Here is an 18,236-nt window from a genome sequence, read left to right on the forward strand (position 1 = left end):
AGAAGGAGGTAATTCTATTAATGTATGTGAGGTTTTCACATACTGAGAGGTGCTATATAACAGACTATAAATGAAAGAACTAAGTTGGGGAGGTTGCATCTGGGGGAGAACCCAACCAGCAAAGTTTCAAGGGAATTAAATATCCATCCAAAGCATCAGTGTCCTTTGAAAATCTGCTATGTATATTATATATTTTTAAACAATCCAGTCAAGTGCAAAAGAGTCCAACAGCAATGTTAATGAGACTCCCTCACACCAGGAAAATCTTTGGCTGGGACCTAAGTTCCCTGTAAACTGCATGGCCACGCTCAGGGAGCCCAACTGGCCAGGGGAGGGGCCCCAATCCTGCAGGCCCAGTCCCGGAACTGCCACAGTGTCACACATCACCGCCATATTGGTGCACATAAAATTCATTCTGCACATGTGTGGGAAAAATTAGAGGGAACACTGGCTGTGACAACTGCTTTCTGGCCTCTTTATACTGCCAAAGCAACACAAAGGGGCTGGATCAAAGTAAAGAATCTGGCCCCTGATCACCTTATGGCTGGTTGATGTACCGGGGGTGGGGGTGTCAAATGAACTCACTTTCTAGAAGACTTCAATGAATCACATGTTTGGAAATGCTTATTTAACTAAAAAAATTACTGCAAACACAGCTGTCAATTTATGCACAGAATTTAGCCGTTTCTCACCATGTGAATATTAAGGATGCTTTACTTTGCAATATGGGTTCAGCTTTGTTTTTAGCTTTATTAGTGCAACAGATGGGTGGTTATTTGTTTTTCTTACATATGTTACTCCAACTAGAGTTTCCATAAAATATTCCCTATGTTCACAGACATTCTGCATACTAGCTATGACAGAGATCAGGCTGCCCCAGTCTCTACTCCCTCCCCCCAGACGGCTGGCTTTCCCTAGAATGCTATATTCTAAGCTAATTTTTATTGTATTTGCCACAACTTCATAACTTGCTATTACACTTCATTAAGCCATAGACTACTTGTAGTCTACGAAGTACATATTTTAAAAAAAAAAAAAAATCTTGCTCACCAGGGAGGGATTTTTGGAGCTCACTCGTCTCTAGTTGTAGCTTTTGTAAATAAGTTAAACATTTTAGCAGTTTTAAAAATAAAGCATTTTAATGGCTCTACTAAGCCTCACCTACATCTCATCTATGACAATATTGGAAATATGTTTACCACACTCCTACATTTCAATCAAACTGGAAGTTCGAAGATAGAATCCTTGCAACTGGGTTAAAGACCTGAGTTCGAGTCAGTTATTGAACACAGTCAGATTCTAACTATCATACAATTTTTAGCAGAGTTTTAATGGGGTTCTGACTCAGTTATAATAGCAGTGTAGACAGGAGCTTAGAATCAGTGTTGTAAAGGAAAGATAGATTACTTGCTGGGAATGGAGGTTATTCAAATATATTTCCTCTACAAACCCATACTATTTGACATGCAATGTGTGTTTCTGGATATTAACCAGCAGCTGAAGTAGAAATGAATGAGAGAATGAGGACTGCCTGACTAAAGAAAGACTAATCTCATCATCAAACTGAGATGGTAATACTGAAAAGTTGCTCCAAATTGCCACTTTGCAAATTTCACCAATGGAATTATTGAGACAAGCTGTGAAAACTTTCAACTCTCTGGTCTTGGGAGAAAGACTGAAGTTGACTAGGCTAAAGAGGGTAGTAAAAACATGGAGTAGGGGTGATCTTTGGAGACCTGCTGAGAAAAAAGTAAGCTTGATTTTTTTCTTTTCACAACTATAAAACTAGGGATGCGTCCTCATTTGGTAAGAATTGACTGAAAAATGGTTTACATTACTGTTTGAAGTTTTGTTAATCTTCTTGGGACACATAAAAGAAACTATTACTAAAAAGTGAAGGATTCAACTAGCAAAAAACATGGTCTGTTTTGTAAACTGGATACATTTCAAGACACCTTGGTCTTAATTTCCCAATTAACACCATACGTACAGTACTTAACTGATATGGAGGCTCTTACGTGTTACAAAAATATACATATACATTCAGTGAATGTGTTACTGCAGTTATTTATAGTTATGCTTGGAAAATAAAATCTGACATTTGAGAGCAATTAGGACTATGCTGATTAGGGCAGCATTTCTCAAACAATCTGAGCACGCCACTCCAGAAAACTGAAACCAATCATGCCCCCTAATACTCCACCATGTGTTGTTAAAGGCCTACTTATCTCAATATATACATGTCCGGTGCCCACTCAGTTACTCCTTCATGACCCACAGCACGTGGGTGAAACTTCATGCCTTGGGCAAATGCTACATGGCAAAATCATTCTCTCCACAACACTGTCATATTAAGCAGTTGTGCTCATGGTGCAGTCTTATTCCCATTAGGAAGAGTATCTAAAGAGCTGATTTATTACCTGAATCTAACTCTCTCAAGTATTGAACCACACACACACAAAGGGAAATTCAGCCAGTGTATATTTATAGTTTTTGACATAAAATAAGGAAAAAATTGGTGTACCTCTTCAGATGATTCTGAGTTTGTCTCAGTTTTAGGGTTCACTTGAATACAAAACACAAAGGGTGAAACCCCACATGAACAGAAACTTGAAGAATTCATACAAAAACTTGTTAAAGAATACAGTATTTCATGCAGCTCTAGTTATTTAAAAAAAAACAGTGTCAGAGGTTCTTGTCAAATAGCTCTGGTCACCAATAAAAAAAAAAAATGACAAAAGAAAAAAGCAGATCTGAAGTCTTCATTTCACAGAACAAAACCAGTTTTAATCAGTGAGGCCCAAACAAACAAAAAAGGATACTTCTATAGAAACTTCAACAAAAAGATCTCAAAGTACTTTATTATCCAACACACATCTGCAAATTTAGCAACTAAGTTTTACAGACGTGGAAGCCGAGGTTCAGAGATCTTAAGTGACCTGCCTAAGGGAACAATGACTCAGTGACAGAACCCAGACTATCTGACTCTTTGTCCTGTGCTTTAAAACTAGACCACTAGTTCCCAGCCCTTGCTAGTGCTCAACAGATAGGTTCCATGATAACCCTCTTTTCAGGCTGCTTCTAAAGGTTTTAAGGCTCTTCATTACAAAGCACAACCTGTACAAGCACATTTATCAATAGTCTGAAAAAGTAGGTGAACAATTTTCAAACAATACAACAAAATTTGCAGATGTCACAAAAATTTAGATTAGTTAAGATGAGAAACTTCTGAAAGGGACAATTGTGGGACCTGACAAAACTTGATGATTATATAGCATAAAGAGAGACGAAATTCAGTGAAGACAAGTGCAAGGTAAAAAAAAAAATTCAGTGAAGACAAGTGCAAGGTAAAACACACTGGCAAGAAAGCTCTAAAACGACTCCTGCACATTGAGTTCTACATTAACTGTAACTATTCAGCAAAAGACCCAGATATTACTGTGGTCAACCTAACATATTCTAAATGGCAAACTGGTCTCCCCTCTCCCACATCCGCTCTCCTCCCCCCCAAAGCACAAAAAAGTTAAGATGTGTAAAAACAGGATCAAAGCTATTGATAAAAATAGCTATTTTATACTGATAAAACATAAAAAATTGGTCATTATACAAGAAGGATGGTATGTCCTGAACTTGAACATTGTGTACAGTCCTAGTCACCCCATCTCAAAATTGATACAGCAAAAATACAAAGAGAGCACTAGCAATGAAAATTATTAGAAACATGGGGGGAGTGGAATTCCATATGAAGAGATATTGAAAAGATATCAGGATTATTTACTTTAGAGGGCAGACTAATAAAAAAGGATTTTTTAGAATATGCAAACCAATTGTGAAGGCAAATCAAGCAGTCCTATTTACCTTTTCTCATATTACAAGAACGTTTCTGTGGATAATGGACTCAAACCTGCAAGATGCTAGACACTGTGACCTTGATTCAGTGAAACACTTCAACACTTTATGCAATGTGTATGTAGTCTCTTTGACGTCAATGGGACTACTCATGGCCTTAGAGTTAAGCGTCTATTAAAGTACACTGATGAACTGTGGTTGGAGTCCTCATCACATTGCAAAGATGAAGCCCAACAGAGTTATAGTGAATAGGTTAAAAATGTATAATTGATATAAATGCTCATGCTCCAGGATATAAATCAACTACTTACAGTCTAGAATTAGGAAGAAGTTTCCCTACTAGCAGGGAATTATGTAATTGTCTCTTATGGAGGTTTTATCTCTTTCTCTGAAGTATACAGTACTAGTTATTGTTGAGTGGCTGGACTGGCCTGATTCAGTAGGGCAATTTCTATGTTCCCATATTCCTACCAGGCAATTATAATGAATTACTGTAGCGGCCGCAGAGATATGTAATTACAAGTGAAAGCACAGGTGGTCCATAAGAGAGTCTCCATGAGTCTACACTATTAATAAGTTTGAGAATTTCTGCAATAAAACAATGCCCTAAACCAGGGTGTATTCAATTCTACTGGGTACAGTATGTTCTCTAATAAAATGGGCAGAACACTAGCTTACCAAACTAATTAATTGGGAATCAAGATTCTGACACAATGAATGATGATTACTTAGGATAAATATCCAAGAAAGATTATAGACAATACAGTACATTTTTTCCATTTTCCACTCACAATTAAGGAACTTTTGTCCTTCAGGTATTAATTCTTGATGTAACAAAGATATCTTTAAGGGATAAATAAGTAAGTAAAACAAATAATGTACTAAAACAACAATCATATGAGAGCATCAAATTCAGAGCTTTTGTGAATGGAGTACTTAAGACTTGAGACTTAACTTGAGACTTAAGTTTTAAGTGAAAGAATTGAGATGTGAACATCTAACAACATATTCACATGACTGGACCATTAAAACCACGGAAACACCTATTTAGGAAAAATAGAGAGAATAGGTTGGGCCTAGGGGTGGGACTCTACATCAAAGATGGCATTACCTGCTTTAGAATTACTGACCCTTCAGAAAGACAGGACCTGGAATGCTTATTATTGTAATAACCGACAAAATTACAAGATGGTGGGGGTCTGCTATAAACCAACAAATCATATGAGGGACCAGGATGACCAGTTCCTTAAACTTCCATCTATAATGTGAAGAAACAAAAATTGTGTTATTATGGGGGATTTTACCTGAGGGACATTTGCTGGAGGTCTCATGCTGCCACTAGCAAAAAATCCCTGGACTTCCTAAAAATGAATGATAACTTTCAAGCACAAGAAGTACTGCAACCAACTCTGTATTAGACCTTCTTAGAATCATAGAATATCAGGGTTGGAAGGGACCTCAGGAGGTCATCTAGTCCAACCCCCTGCTCAAAGCAGGACCAATCACCAATTTTTGCCCCAGATCCCTAAATGGCCCCCTCAAGTTTCTTCTGATGGATAAAGATGAACTGATCACTGAATTAAAAACCGTAGTTGGCTAGGTGCAAACAATGAATTAATTCCATCTGAAATGTGCAAATAGAATATAGTCCCAGCCAGTAATATATACAGTTGGAGCTTTAAAAAGGCTAATTTTCCAAAGCAGAAAACAATCATGAGCAAAACTGAATGTCAGGAAAATTTTAAACATAAAAATTTGAGTAACTGGCAATTAAAAATGCTTTACTAGATGCCCTCTCCCTTCCCGCTCCCCCCAGAAAAAAAGCCACTCACACAATACTGTTCCCCAATCATGAAGAGAGACTTCTTTGGTTCAACATACTAGTAAAGAGAGGAAGTAAAAACATGAATAAAAAGGAGGCTAGGAAATATCAATGAACAATCTATGGCTAGTAGGGTTAAGGACAATAAAAAGGAATTTTTTAAATATATTGGGAGGAAATGAAATTCTAGCAACGGTATAGGTCCAATACTAGATAGGATGGTAAAAATGTTGATGATGATGTAGCAAAAGGCAGAAGTATTGAATAAATACTTATATTCTATATTTGGAAAGAAACAATTATATATTCTTATCCTACAGTGATAATGAAATATTTTTTAGTTCATCAGTAACTATGGAGGGATGTTAAATGGCAACTACTACAGTGAAGCATTTTTAAATCTAAACGACCACATAACTTTCACCCCACAAGTACTAAAAGAATTCACCAAGTTGCTCTCTGAGCCATTCATGTTGATTTTTAATAAATCTTTGAACACTGGGCAAATTCCAGAGGACTGTGGAAAAAGTAATGTCATGCCAATATTTAAAAATGGTAAATAGGATGGCCTTGGTTATAGGATGATTAACATGCTATCGATCCCCGGTAGAATCATGGAAAGGCTGATATTGGACATAATCAGTGAAGATTTAAAGGATGATAACCTAATTAATGCCGAGTAATATTGTTCTATGAAAACTTGGCCTTGTCAGATAATCCTGATATTTTTGATGACGTCACAAATCTGATTGATAAAGACAAGTGTGCTGACATACAGGACTTTCTTAAGGTGTTTGACTTAGTCCTACATGACATTCTGATTTAAAAAAATTTGGACTAGACAAAAATCATTGTAGCCCACAGTAAATGGATTAAAAACTGGTTAAGTGATAGATCACAAAAATTAACTGTTAAATTAGGAATAGGTATTTAATGTGAGAGTTTCTAGTGGGTTCCTGCTATTCAATATCTTAATCAATCTGGAAGAAAATATAAAATAACTGGTAAAATTAGCAGATGACACAAAGATAAGTGGAGAGGTTAAGTTATGATGGCGACAGGTCAGTGGTACAGGCTGACTCAAGGTGAGCTCATTTGAACAATATGCATTTTAATTCAGCCAATATGAAAGATCATACATACATCTATGAACAAAGAATGCATACTCTCACGATGGGGGACTGTTATCTTCGAATGCAGTGACACAAATGAGATAGGCAGTCTAGAAATAAGGTGCAATTTCTTTTTCTTAAATTGTGAGGTTAATTAACCATTGGAAAAAACTTACCTAGGGATGTCATGGATTCTCCATCACTTTACATCTTTAAATGAAGACTAGATATCTTTCTAAAGCTATGCTATAGCTGAAACAGAAGTTATGGGCTTGATGTGGCGATTACTGGATGAAGTTCCTTGGCTGTGCAATGCAGCAGGTCAGACTAAAAGATCAGAATCATAGGACTGGAAGGGACCTCGAGAGGTCATCTAGTCCAGTCCCCTGCACTCATGGCAGGACTAAGTACTATCTAGACCATCCCTGACAGGTGTTTGTCCAACCTGCTCTTAAAAATCTCCAATGATGGAGATTCCACAATTTCTCTAGGCAATTTATTCCAGTGCTTAACCACCCTGACAGTTAGGAAGTTTTTCCTAATGTCCAACCTAAACCTCCCTTGCTGCAATTTAAGCCCATTGCTTTTTGTCCTATCCTCAGAGGTTAAGAACAATTTTTCTCCCTCCTCGTAACAACCTTTTATGTACTTGAAAACTGTTATGTCCTCTCTCAGCCTTCTCTTTTCCAGACTAAACAAACCCAATTTTTTCAATCTTCCCTCACAGATCATGTTTTCTAGACCTTTAATAATTTTTGTTGCTCTTCTCTAGACTTTCTCCAATTTGTCCACATCTTTCCTGAAATGTGGGGCCCAGAACTGGACACAGTACTCCAGTTGAGGCCTACTCAGCGCGTAGGAGTAGAGCAGAAGAATTACTTTTCATGTCTTGCTTACAACACTCCTGCTAATACATCCCCGAATGATGTTCACTTTTTTTTGCAACAGTGTTACACTGTTGACTCATATTAAGCTTGTGGTCCACTATTGGCCCCAGATCCCTTTCTGCAGTACTCCTTCCTAGGCAGTCATTTCCCATTTTGTATGTGTGCAACTGATTGTTCCTTCCTAAGTGTAGTACTTTGCATTTGTCCTTATTGAATTTCATCCTATTTACCTCAGACCATTTCTCCAGTTTGTCCAGATCATTTTGAATTTTAATCCTATCCTCCAAAGCACTTGCAACCCCTCCCAGCTTCGTATCGTCTGCAAACTTTGTAAGTGTACTCTCTATACCATTATCTAAATCACTGATGAAGATATTGAACAGAACCGGACCCCGAACCTGCACGACCCCACTCATTGTGCGCTTCCAACATGACTATGAACCACTGATACATTTGCAAATTGGATATTATTAATTTAGGCTTAAATAGAGACTGGGAGTGGCTAAGTCATTATGCAAGGTAGCCTGTTTCCTCTTGTTTTTCCCTACCCCCCCCCCCCAGATGTTCTGGTTTAACTTGGATTTAAACTTGAAGAGTGGTCAGTTTGGATGAGCTATTACCAGCAGGAGAGTGAGTTTGTGTGTGTATGGGGGTGGGGGGGATGTGAGAAAACCTGGATTTGTGCAGAAAATAGCCCAACTTGATTGTCATGCACATTGTGTAAAGAGTTGTCACTTTGGATGGGCTATCACCAGCAGGAGAGTGAATTTGTGTGGGGGGGTGGAGGGTGAGAAAACCTGGATTTGTGCTGGAAATGGCCCACCTGATGATCACTTTAGATAAGCTATTACCAGCAGGACAGTGGGGTGGGAGGAGGTATTGTTTCATATTCTCTGTGTATATATAAAGCCTGCTGCAGTTTCCACGATATGCATCTGAGGAAGTGAGCTGTAGCTCACGAAAGCTTATGCTCTAATAAATTGGTTAGTCTCTAAGGTGCCACAAGTACTCCTTTTCTCTGGGAACGGTTTTCCAACCAGTTATGCGCCCACCTTATAGTAGTTCCATCGAGACTGCATTTCCCTAGTTTGTTTATGAGGTCATGCGAGACAGAATCAAAAGCTTTACTAACGTCAAGATATACCACGTCTCCGCTTTCTCCCTATCCACAAGGCTTGTTACCCTGTCAAAGAAAGCTATCAGGTTGGTTTGACAAGATTTGTTCTTGACAAATCCATGCTGATTGTTACTTATCACCTTATTATCTTCGAGATGTTTGCAAACTGATTGCTTAATTATTTGCTCCGTTATCTTTTGGGGTACAGAAGTTAAGCTGAATAGTCTGTAATTCCCCAGGTTGTCCTTATTTCCCTTTTTATAGATTGGCACTCAATTTGCCCTTTTCCAGTCTTCCGGAATCTCTCCAGTCTTCCATGACTTTTCAAAGATAATCGCTAATGGCTCAGATATCTCCTCAGCCAGCTCCTTGAGTATTCTAGGATTAATTTCATCAGGCCCTGGTGACTTGAAGACATCTAACTTGTCTAAGTAATTTTTAACTTGTTCTTTCCCTATTTTAGCCTCTGATCCTTCCTAATTTTCACTGACATTCACTATGTTAGACGTCCAATCACCACCAACGTTCTTGGTGAAAACCAAAACAAAGAAGTCATTAAGCACTTCTGCCATTTGCATCTCCCTCCCCATCACCACCCCATTGAGTAATGAGCCTACCCTGTCCTTGTTCTTCTTCTTGCTTCTAATGTATCCAGATCACCTTCTGGACTTAAAAATCTATTAATCTATGCATACCCAAATCATTTTCTTATTCATTACAAGACAGTTTATATTACAGAAAGGTGGTTTTTTTCTTTTTTAAAACTTACTTGTACTAACTAGCCTGTATGTTTCGAGAGATGTTCCCTCACTTTTTACGTGCTTGGCTTAACAAAAAGCATGTGAAGATAACCTTTTCTATCACATAACTGATATTAAATAATCATTGACATGTCACTTTTCTCTTCTGGATTTGTCCTCACAATTACTGATCAACTGAGACTCAGGCCATTTAAAGATATTCTATTTAATGCTACCAGAAAAACTATTTCAGACATTGTTTCTTCTTTGATGATTTTCAATTGCTTTTCATAGCATTGTTGCTAGTGGTTTTGTTTTTTAAACGGATGCTTTATGACAACTGTAACCATTACCTGCTTTTCTCTCGAGCACTGCAATATATCTGATACCAAAATCTCTAGTGCAACTACAGCCTCCCTATAGTACTCGCATCCTGTGTTACAAAACAACTGCAAACAGGAAACCTCAGTTCTACTTTTGAGACAACGAATTTCTTTGTAGCTCCATTAGAGCACAGAAATTAAGTTTGTTTTGTACCCTACTAGTGGTTTAACAGTCTTTAACGGATATAAAATTGGAAAAGCAATAAAAAAAATTAGTGAACTTGGCTCTGTTTGGCTCATTTAATAAGGTTAGTTTACTTTAATGCAGACAATAGCCCTTCTGCACTGTACAATTAAAAGTTTGTGTGTGTGTATATATATAGTGAAACATAGACATAAGCTGTCCACGTGGACATATGCAGTACACTAGACATATACTATGCAAAAGGTACTGCAGAATTGTGCAGCACCACACCAGAAAGTACTCTCTCTCTCTCTCCTGTCCCCTGCCCAGCACACTCATTACAATACAACTTATGTTATTAAAATTTATATTGGATTTAATTCATTTACTTTCTCCACAGAGTTTCAGTGTGCCACCGATTTTTGCACTGCAATGTGTAACTGCATTGTATAAGTTGTCAGCCATGGAACCGGAGGTTTTCACAACTGAGCAGTTGGGGTTTTTGATACCCAGAAACACCTGGACTGCATTTTGTGTGGTTGGGGGGTTTTTTTGTTTTGTTTTTGGCACCCAGCAGGCAGTGAAGGCTTCTATACTTGAGAGGATGTATCTCCCATTTTCCTTCCTCTTTCGGGTAGGGCTGGAGGTGACTTAATTTAAGGGGTGAATTGGGGGGTTGAATTTCTTGTTTTCCACCCACCACTGCAACTAGCTCCACATTGTACCCACCCCAATATCTGCCATTATTTTAATAAATTAGCATATTAACTAGATGTTTATTCTAAAATGATCAGCAGTATAACAGTTAATGTTGACATTTATATAATCCTGCTGTACATAATACAATCCTGCTTGAGCTCCATCCCTTCCCCTCCCCTCGTGGAGTCTCCCCAGGCAGCTGTAGTAGACCCAAACTTGGATCCCACATGCTCTTAAGGCTGGCTGGTTCAGGACAACATCAAGTTATTTCAAGCTCTGGTCTTCTAGACACATTCTTGGGATGCAGATCCTGTATCCAGCATCCCTTCCTGAGATATATGACTCCACAATTCAACTGGCTCGGCCCTGAAAACAGTGCTAGCCCACCCCAGTAGCAACTGCATGCTTCCCAGAGTTCCACTGAAGCTAAAAACCCTATGGATTAGTGGTTCACCCTTCAGAGAGTATGTAAAAAATCAAGGGGGACACAGACTTTGCAAAGAAATTTCTAAATACTTTACTCACCGGACAAAACACAAAAGATATAGAGCATATCTACAGAAAAACAACAAACCCCTGCACACAAAACCCTTTCTCCAGTGTCCTCAGCGCTCTATGAATCCTCTGGATTCTGATCAGCCCTTTCAGGGTTCCAAGACATTACCCTCTCCTCCTGCCCTGGTATCTTCTTCAAATGGCCAGTGAGACGACTTCCATTTTTATAAAGTTTCAACCCCTTCTCTCATGTGAAAGTAGCTTCAGTGGATTCAGGTGATTTGCTGTTTGATTAAAGCCCACTTACAGACCAGACTAGTTAAACTGGTTTTCCTGCGCAGCAGCAGCTTGTTGTTCTGGGGTGCTTCCATCTGGATGCAAGACCATCCACGTTAATGACTCGATTGCTCTCCATTGTTAGCTCTTTACCAGTGGACACAGTCACTGCTGACACCACCTTGATAGCTCAGATCAATATGAAGATTAAAAAGCAAAGGGAAGGCACAGAACATGTTACAACCAAAATGGCATTTCCAGACTGACAGATACACAGACATACACTAATCCAAAACACATACATCATTATACTTCAGAGTTAACAACTGAGATGAATGGATGTAACGCTTCTCTCAGAACTATTGTTTTAGGTTGTTACTTTTCAAAAGGTGAACTATCTTTTTCACCTTAGGGACTGGAGTTCACCCCGCCCTCCAGTTTTAAAAACCTTGAAGTTTAGATTATGAAGAAAAGGTATGTGAGATACTTTACAAATTGGATAACGATTAGACAATTTTGGTGGTGGCATAATCACAGTATAAAGAGCCTAATATATAATTCAGCCTACGAATGTCAGAGATATACAGCTGTTCTTGGGTGCATATTTTAATTAAGGTACATAGAATGTATTGGATCTTTTTCTTGAGTTCACTAATTCCACGGTAGGCTCAGAGATTAGACAGGAGACATCACAGTGGTGCTCTACCCAAGCTCTGCCCCACATCTCAGAATTTCCCGCCTCAAAGCAAAAACGTTTGCATGATTAAGGAATCTAAGCTGTTGCCTTCTTGTCTCCAAAGTCCTAGGAAATTCAAACTGCCCTATAACTACCTCAGAACAAAGCTTCAAATAATATATAAAATCAAAACATATAGAATACACTTAGAAAGGAGACTGGAAGCATACTGTCTCACATACCTCAGCCCTAACAGGCTCAATGGCACGTCTACTGGGCCACAAAGGAGGAGGAGGGGGGGAGGTCAGAGCTAGGACTGTGAGAGGGACAAGTTTAAAAATCTAATGTCAAGTGAAGACAGAGGGGAATATGGATACTGAGTTCCAGGTAACTACCATTCAAGTTTCACACCACGGTTCTTTAATTGACCAGTGGTGTGACCAAGAAAGTTGCAGGAAAAAGATAAGGCAATCTGATGAGCAACCAGAAAAAGATGACGATGGCTAGTCTGAGAGCCAGAGGAATGAGGTAAGATTGTAATCCAGCAATATAACTGCTCCTAAAGCACAGAGTCACGTACCACCAAAATTCAACTCTCGAAGCCCTATGTTACTAGACTACCTATTTCCATCCTCTAAGCCAATGTTTTTCAAACTGTGGGTCGCGACCCACTACTGGGTCGTGGCATGTAAGGCACTGGGTCACCTTGTTCTGGTCAGCACTGCCAACTGGGATGTTAAAAGTCCCATTGGTAATGCTGTCCAGCTAAGGCAGGCTAGTGCCTATCTTTTCCTACATTGCGTTGTGCCCCAGAAGTGGCCAGCAGTGAATCTGGGATCTAGGCAGGGGGGCCATGGGGCTCGGAGCATTGCCCCTGGCTCCGCACTCCCATTGGCCGCAACACGGGGTGGTGCCTGTGCGCCTCTACCTAGGAGCCAGACCTGCTGCTGGCCGCTTCTGGGGCACAGCACAGTCCGCAGTGCACCCGGGCTACACCACTGACTGGGAGCCACCGGAGGTAAGTCCGTGCCTGCGACCCAATCCCCTGCCCCAGCCCTGAGCCCCTTAAACCTGGAACCCCTTCCTGCACCCCAAACCCCTCATCCCCAGCCCCAGCCCAGAGCCCTGACCCCGTGCCTCAGCCCTGAGGCCCCTCCCAACCCGGAACCCCTTCCTGCACCCCAAAATCCTCATTCCTGGCCCAACCCCAGAGACTGCATCCCCAGCCCAGACCCCCTCCCGTACACCAATCCCCTGCCCCAGCCCAGAGCTCCCTCCCACACCTTGAACCCCTCATTCCCAGCCCCACTTCACAGCCCTCACCCCCCGAACCCCAACTCTCTGCCCCAGCTCTGAGCCCCTCCCACACCCCAAACCCCTCATCCCCAGCTCCACTGGGTCGTGAGCATCAACAATTTTCTTCAACTGGGTCCCCAGAAAAAAAGTCTGAAAACCACTGCTCTAAGCAAGTTCACACTAAGACTGACTCAAAAAGATTATAAATATAGAAATATAGAAAAAATGCGGCTTACTACACATACAGCCCCAAACCTAACTAAAAGTGCATATTAGTAATAGTGTCATGCAACTGAACAGGAATCACTACTAAAGGAAGTTGAATATTTTTAAAAGAAACACCCCTCACTGTCTGTATATGATCCCAAACGAAGAATATAAAATGACCACACAAAGTCCGACCAATGGTCCATCTGGCCCAGTAATCCATCTTCCAACAGTGGCCAACGCCAGATGCTTCAGTGGGAATGACCAGAACAAGGCACCATATCCACCCTGTCATCCAGTCCCAGCTTCTAGCAGTCAGATGTTTAGGGACACCCAGAGCATGGGGTTGCATCCCCAACCATCATGGCTAACAGCCACTGATGGACCTATCCTCCATGAATTTATCTAATTCTTCTTTCACCCCCATTATACTTTTGGCCTTCACAACAACCCCTGGCAACAACTTCCACAGGTTAACTGTGCACTGTGTGAAACCTAAACCTGCTACCTATTAATTTCACTTGGCAGAGACAATATGTAACTGTTGATGGGGGGGAGGGGGGAGAAGAAGGGGCTTCGTGGGCTGTAGCATGGCCACACAGTCACTGCACCTTCTTCAGTGCAATGCAGAGCAGCTTCCTAGCACCTCACAGCTCAGAGCCAGCTCCTTGCCCCCCCGGCCAGCCCCACCTTTGGCCACAGGCTCTGGCCTTTAGCTGCAGGCTCTATTCCTGGCTCCGTGATTGATTCTGTGAGCTTGAACAAGGCAGCTGGGCCCAGTTCTCAGAGCTGCAGGTGCAGCCCCTGCACACACACACGCCTGAACAGCTGCATGAGGTTAAATGCAAAGACACCACCGCTCTATAATGGGGGATCCCCACCTCCTTCCCAGTGGTGCAGTGCGGTTTGTAAAGCACTTTGAGACCCTCAGAGAAACACTGCATGAGCAGGGCAAGCTAATCACTGCTCTAGGGAGACATGCCCTGTGAGCCAGCCTCGGAGACCATCCATGCTGCACTGAGACTGCCTAGATTTCTGTCAGCCTGGGGGTAGCTCTAAGTGCCCTTCGCTCCTCCCCAGATAGCTTGGGCTGTCCAGAGTGGGCTGAGCCCCGTGCCTGCCTGTGTCCCTCAGCCCCCACATCTAGAAGCACATGCAGGAGGCCACCCTACCTGGCTGCTGCTTTCTGTGTGGAATGGCAGGCAGCACTGCCAGCCCAGGATGGCATTGGTGCCACTGGCAGGAAAGGAAAGGAGCCAGGCTGCACTGGACCTGTCACCGCACTCTCCGGGTGCTGGGGTTCAATATCATCACCTCCTTCTCCTCTCTGTCAGATCCCAGCAACCTCTACAGGTTCCCCAGGGCCCTCGTGCACAATGCCTCCTTAATCCCATCCAGCCCACGCTGCAGCCAGGAGACAGGAAGCAGCTGGGTTATGTTAGTGGCCAGCAGCAGCCAAGAGGCATTAGCTGCCTTTTGGCACTGTGCAGGTGGGAAGGAGAGCTGCTTCCAGCAGGGGTGGGGTGGGGGGAGGTGGTGAGAAGAATGAGCTTTGCAAAGACACAGGCTAGAGGCAGCGCCTGGGCAAGGCAAAGGGAATAAGTGCAGCATTCCTCACTAAATGGTTCTGACGTTTTGGTGTAAACCCTGGCAGAAATTGTGGGGGGGGGGACACACATGACCCCACCTCCCATCCCCCCATGTTGCCTCTGTCATTCGGTGACCCCTGATTTGTGTGTTACGTGAAGGGGTAAATAACACTTCCTTATTTACTTTCTTCACACCATTCATGATTTTACAGACCTCTATCTTCTCCCTCCCCCTCCCCAATCTTCTCTGTTCCAAGCTGAACATTCCCAGTCTTTTTAATCTCTCCTCCTATGGAAGCTGTTCCATACCCTTAATCAATTTGTTTCCCTTCTCTGTACTTTTCCCAATTCTAATGCTTCTTTTTTGGGACAGGGTGACCAAAACTACATGCAGTGTCGAAGGTGGGATGTACAATGGATTTATATAATGGCATTAGGATATTTTCTGTCCTTTTATCTATCCCTTTTCTAATGGGTCCTAACATTGTGTTAGTTTTTTTTGACTGCTACTGCACATTAAGAAGGTGTTTTCAGAGAACTCGTCAAGAGGACTCCAAGTTCTTTTTCTTGAGTGGTAACAGCTAATTTAGACTCCATCATTCTGTATATATAGGTGGGAGCATGTTTTCCAATGTGCATTACTTTGCATTTATCAACAATGAATTTCATCTGCCTTCACCCAGTTTTGTGAGATCCCTCTGTAACTCTTCAGTCTCCTTTCTACAAAATTGCTCAACATAGTTAAGTCCAGTTTTCAAAATTTACCCCTTCTTCCAAATCAATTAGGAATATGTTGAACAGCACAGATACCTGTGAGACCCCACTATTTACCTCTCTCCACTGTGAAAACTAACCTAGCCTTTGTTTTCTATCTTTTAACCAGTTAATGATCCATGAGAGGACCTTCTCTCTTATCCCATGAATCTTTACTCTGCTAAAGAGCCTTTGGTGAGGGACCTAGTCAAAGTCTTTCTGAATGTCCATGTACACTACATCCAGTGGATCACTCTTATCCACATGCTTATTGCCACTCTCAAAGAATTCTAATAAATTGGCGAGGCACGATTTCCCTTACAAAATGGACTCTTCCCCAACACACTGTGTTCATCTATTTGTCTGATAATTCTGTTCTTTGCCATAGCTTCAACCAATTTGCCTGTCACTGAAGTAAGGCTTACCAGTCTGTAATTGCCAGAATCACTGCTAGAGCCCTTTAAAAAAAAAAAATCAGCATCAGATTAGCTATATGCCAGTCATCTGGTACAGAGGCTGATTCAAGCGATAGGTTATGTACCACACACAGTAGTTCTGCAATTTCATATTTTAGTTTATTCTGAAATCTTGGTGAATACCATCTGGTCCTGGTGATTTATTACTGGTTAATTTACCAATTTGTTTCAAAACCTCCTCTACCGACACCTCAGTTTGGGACAGTTCCTCACATATGTTATCCAAAAAGAATGGCTCAGGTCATGGGAATATCCCTCACATCCTATGCAGTGAAGACCAATGCAAATAATTTATTTAGCTTCTCCACAACACTCTTGTCTTCCCTGAGCACTTCTTTAGCACCTTGGTCATCCAGTGGCCTCACTAGTTTGGCAGGCTTCCTGCATCTGAGGTACTTAAAGTTTTGGTGTTAGTTTTTCTTTCTAGTTGCTCTTCAAATTCTCTTTTGGCCTGCCTAATTGTATTTTTACACTTGAAATCAGTCTTGAGAATTCAGCGTACTTTAAAGCACACACATCTTTTTCCCACCTAAAGATGACTTAGGTAAAATTAAACGTATCTGGAAAACTTACAGAAAATTATCTGACTTCTGTGAACTGCTCAGTAAACGCAGAATGTTAACTGCATTGCTAAAGGAGATCCAGAACATTCTACAGCTTAACCAGATAATGGACAAAATGCATGGCTCTCTCTTGAAATGTTTTCTCATTACAATGCCACAAACTTTGAACAGTGAGAGGACTAGTATCCTGCACAGATCACTGCTTCCAGTACTTATTTATGGGCATTGTTTATTTACCATATTTATGGACTCTGTTTATAAAATCTGAATTTAGAAATCTCTGAACTATTTTTTATCCAGATTTTTGTTTGTTTTTACTTCAAATGTGATTACAGTTGGAAAAACTACAATATAAAAATAGCACTGTTACTCAACAGATCTGGTTCTGTGTGTATTTTACAAATATAACTGCTGACTTCAGTGACAAAAATTACTACTGCTAATAGTACAGAGTTAATCCAGCTAGGCGAGAGTGAGACAGTTTCTATTCCAGCTTGGACATCATCATCTATATGAAGCATGAGTGGATGGGGTGGAATTGTGACATGCCATGGTCTAAAATGCCAGTATATGTAGACAAAATCCAGTTCCACATTTCACTTACATCTGTTATCTTCGTGGATCTTAGGGTATGTCTACACTAAGGAATAAGGTCGAATTTATAGAAGTCGTTTTTTTAGAAATCGGTATTATATAGTTGAGGGTGTGTGTCCCCACAGAAAATGCTCTAAGTGCATTAAGTGCATTAACTCGGCGGAGCGCTTACACAGTACCGAGGCTAGAGTCGACTTCCGGAGTGTTGCACTGTGGATAGCTATCCCACAGTTCCCGCAGTCTCCGCTGCCCATTGGAATTCTGGGTTGAGATCCCAATGCCTGATGGGGCTAAAACATTGTCGCGGGTGGTTCTGGGTACATATTGTCAGGCCCCCCTTCCCTCCCTCCCTCCGTGAAAGCAAGGGCAGACAATCGTTTCGCGCCTTTTTTACTGAGTTACCTGTGCAGACGCCATACCACGGCAAGCATAGAGCCCGCTCAGGTAACCGTCACCGTATGTCTCCTGAGTGCTGGCAGACGCGGTACAGCATTGCTGCACAGTAGCAGCAACCTATTGCCTTCTGGCAGCAGACGGTGCAATACGACTGGTAGCCATCCTCGTCATGTCCGAGGTGC

General features: G+C 41.4%; 1 protein-coding gene across 3 annotated transcripts in view; it reads right to left on the reverse strand.

The window, feature by feature from the left end:
* Positions 1–18,236, reverse strand: part of NCK2 (NCK adaptor protein 2) — a 159,998-nt gene that overhangs the window by 65,059 nt on the left and 76,703 nt on the right. The window lies entirely within an intron of this gene.

The sequence above is a fragment of the Lepidochelys olivacea genome (assembly GCF_965140295.1).
Source record: "Lepidochelys olivacea isolate rLepOli2 genome assembly, chromosome: 1".
Classification (NCBI taxonomy): domain Eukaryota; kingdom Metazoa; phylum Chordata; order Testudines; family Cheloniidae; genus Lepidochelys; species Lepidochelys olivacea.